This window comes from Carassius gibelio, chromosome A18, assembly GCF_023724105.1.
Source record: "Carassius gibelio isolate Cgi1373 ecotype wild population from Czech Republic chromosome A18, carGib1.2-hapl.c, whole genome shotgun sequence".
NCBI lineage: Eukaryota > Metazoa > Chordata > Actinopteri > Cypriniformes > Cyprinidae > Carassius > Carassius gibelio.
Window position 1 is genome coordinate 9,970,542 of NC_068388.1, and position 4,302 is coordinate 9,974,843.

The window sequence follows — 4,302 nt, forward strand, 5'->3', positions numbered from 1 at the left end:
TATTTTGGTGTCCTGTTACACTTGTGTTGATTCTCTTTCTCTCTCTTGCTCTCATTCTCTCCTTGATGCTTCGTTTCCCCTTCGAGGTTTGGAAATTAGATTAAGGAGTTTTTTTTCTGTGAGGATATTCTATTTCTTCCCCCACCCCCTTAGAGAAGTTCATTTTCCAAGCTGACCTTTTATGGAAATCTAATTTACTTTTTTTCCCCTCCCTCCTGAAAAACAATTTTGAGCTAAATCGCATTACAAAGGCGTTTTTGTAAAATGTCTTGTGGATTTATTTTGAGTGGCTTAAACATGGGTAAGGCACATGAGACTGCAGTCAAAGCTTCGCGGGGAGGGTCAGATCAGTTCCCTAGCAAATTTGCTGAATGACTGCTCTGCCTTCTTGCAAGAACAGATACCTCATTGGGGCACACGGACCTGGATTTTGATATTTACCGATTAGTAGAGAACTACTCTCAAATCTGTGATTTCATTGTGCTGTTGTATGACCAGGACATGACATCTTGTCTTGAAGTGGACAATTTGGAATTTGGGTCAATTGGTTATCCCCCTCCCCTTACTGAGTCCCAAGCGATATACACTGTGTTTTGTGTGCATAGTTGTCCATATAGAGGAAGCACAGAGTCAATGTCTGCTGATAAACCAAATGGACTGTAACATTCAAGCCTAATGCACAGGCATTTACTTACGGTCCAGCTTGTTTATAGCGTCACACTGTTAGTATTTCCCTTCCCAAAAATAAAAAGAGAAAAGAGCTGCAAGAAATGGACACGTTTCAAAACACACACCAAAGTATGTAGCAAACTGTGTTGTCACTGAAGATATGTACAGTTGTTGATAATTCAATAAACTGTTTTTGTAAAAAGAAAGAAAGACAAGAAATCTTTAAGAAAGTGTCGGTGTTGTGAACTAGTCTCTCACATTGGCCTGTTCAGTGGGTATTGTATTGGTGCATCAATGGAGAGCTGAAGCATGACACAAGCCCTGCTCTTCGGTCTCTCTCTGAATGTTCTGTTGCTAGAGGAGTACACTTATTAGGCGGTCAGCTGAGATGAATGCCCTCTCCAGCTCTTATTTTCTGTCCGTTCCTCTCTTTGAGAACTCCATCCCTTCGCCTCTGTAGTGATGTTTTTGTAAGACTATAAAAGCAGAGACTGAAGGTTTTGACTCTGAAACGCTCTCTCTCTGGTCTGTTCCTTCTCTATAATGCCCCCCCACATAGGCACAAGTGTGCATTTCCTGAGTGCATCTATATCAACCCCCGTGCTCTTCTGGAACTTGCTTCCTCTCAATCGAGAGGTTGAGGGCCGTACAGGAATGAAAGCTTTTGCTCCCTCTGAGTGCCTGACATTGGACGAGTGGATGTGCTGTCAGTCATCTCTGTCCCTTTTCATGTTTTCAACAGATCTGCTGGAGAAGGAGCCGGCTTTTCATTTACATCTTTTATTTCTTATTGAGAATGAAATCAGGTAAGGTTTTAGAGAATTGTGTTCTTGGTTTCCATAGAGGCTTGATCTTTGTATGAGCGGCTTTCATCTGATTGGTGCCTGAGAGAGAACATTGGTTTTCAATACTTCTGTTCTTCAATCAATTAAATAGTTATATCTTAAAATAATAACACATTTTTTGATGAAAGTAAAGAAACATCAAGTTAAAAAATAAATGTGTATTATGCCATTTAAAAGTATTTACATCTTACAAAAAAATAACAAATCTTCCTGACCCCAAATGGTAGAGTGTTCCAAATCAGTCACTTTGGATTCCACCAAGGCAAGGCACTTCACTGGGATTTGGTACAGAGCTTTGCTTTCTAATTGACAAACGTCGTATTCTAGAACTAATCCCATCTTGATCATGCAATGAAGCAGGCAAATTTTTTTTTCTAGCCTCACTTGTAAGATGTTTGCCAATGCCAAACTCAATTTTTCTTGTCAATGTTGTTTGTTTGAAGCCTTTGCTCCTCATACCATGTTTCTGAGCTTACAGTTTCAGCTTTTACGGATATGGATCATGGTGAATGTGCTTCAGATGTGTGCTACCTTCCCTTGTAACCGGTGGAGATTGACAGTGTTTTGACTGGCAATGTTCTGGCACAGGGCTGAAAGACCTGAGCATTGCCAGGCTTTGGCCTTATCTGGCGTGGATGCGAAAGCCCCCTCTGTGCTGTGTGATTACGGTGTTTGATCTGGGTTATAATGTCTTTACTGTGGCCCTGTCTGAGCCCTGCGGGCACTGCTCTGCACTAATCCACACAGTGCATTCTAGTGGAATCATGTTACACAAAGACCACCAGAGTTCTCTGCAGAGGAGTGGGAAAATGGGGGGGGGGGGTGATGACTGGTTGCCATGGAGACAGATCCCTTTTCTCTGCTTTTCAGTCTCCCTTCCTCCTCCTTTTCTCTCCCCTCTGCCACCTCCTCACTCTTTCCCCACTTTCCATCCCTCTCCTCTCTCTCTCTCTCTCTCTCTCTCTCTCTCTCTCTCTCCCGAGACAGATAAGCATGAGGACAGGTTTCTGTGTTTACTCGACACAGTAGGGCCCTCCAATCCCCGAGCAGGTCTGACCCTGATAACACTGCCTGTTACAGCAGCAAACCACTGACAGTTGATAAGCTGCGGTGCAGGCATCTCCCTTCCCCTTTCTCCCTGCCCAGGATAACCACATCTCCGCACGCAGTGTTCATTTGGATTAGTGTGGATTCAATTGGATTATTCCTCCTGTGTTGAGAATGTTGATGTCTAAAAGCACGGTGCTGTTCCTTCCATTTTTTTAGAAGGCTGGAAAGATGAGCTAAATGTCATAGTCAAGAATCTGCGGTGAAGTTATCAGACGACTTTTCCTCGTTCCTTTTCTTGGATCGTGTGGTCTAGAAAAGCGGCATTCCGCGGACACCTTGATGTTCTTGTAAATAGCCTGCATTCCTGAACGTTTATCTCTTTCACTGCTGCCCTGTGATTGTAGTCATATGATGGTCCTTTCCGTCCTCTTGACAGGGTCTAATATGCCTTGATTAGAGTCACACAGTGTGGCTGTAAAAGATGAGGTATTTTGAGGGGGGCTGTCAGACTCTGGCTTTGTATTCCTTCCAAGTAAGCATTGAATTCCAGGCAGTAATTAGATGTTGCCTGTAATGAGATTTGTGTGATACGTTTGCTGTGAGAAGGTACCAGCACTCACTCACTTTGATGTCAAGATTAAGACACGCACAAGGGTGCTTTTATGGTGCATATTAAGCCTACACGGTAATTAAATTCTCACACAAATGTTGAGGTTTTAGGCCCAGCTGGGGGTTAAAAAAAGAACAAGGTTATTGAAGCGAGGAACAGACTATTTCATGAAACAAATGCTCTGTTTTTATTTTTTAAATCCTAGTTTCCTGGTTTACATGCAGACTGATTCGATTTGTGAATTATTTTTTTTTTGGTAGTAAATTGTCAGATATTCTAAAATGGCATTGCTAGCAACTATAAATAGTTCAAACATTAGAATGCTTTTGAATTGTAAAGCAGATTCCAGATTGTTTATTTAGGCTCATTCCATTTTTAGCACAAAGTTCATGGACTCTGAACTACCAGCAATATGGAAACACTTAGGGGAACAGAATGTGTTCAGTTCAGGTCATAATTATCTCTAGTAAGATTCTAAGAGAGGTCAATCCAAGCAGCACACTGGTTCATTTCAAATAATTATAGACTATTTATAAACAATTTTACATTCTTTTTTGGTTTAACATCAGGTGACATTGTTGTTGACATGAACTTTTAAAGACCAGGATGGCAGTCCCAAAACCACTTAGATTTGAGAGGCAAATTTTGGCCACCATTCTGTGTTCATTTTTTTTTATATGCAGGCAAATGTTCTGTAACGGGTAAATGGTAACTTCCCTATGCATCTGAGCATTGTTACATGAGAAGTTCTGGTCAGATTTGATTATTGTGTATGAATTATGAGTTATGCAAATATACAGTGGCAGAACGACACAATTTGACTTCCCTAAGATAGTTATTGTCAAAGAACCATCCAGACACACAACACACATTCAAGGAAAAATGCACCTAGTCAAATATATGTACATATGGGTAAAAGGAATGCAAGGTTTAATGCAAAGGGTGTTATATATTTATAAATATTGGATTTTGCTTAACAAGCAGGAGCTGGTATGTATGTGAGAACCGTAAACCTTTTTTGAGTCCCTTTGAATCATGCTCCATATTTGTATTTCTTTTTTAATTGATAATTTATTTAGGGTGTCAACACCTGTAAATAGTTCTATCAAAGCATACATGTAGCTCAGA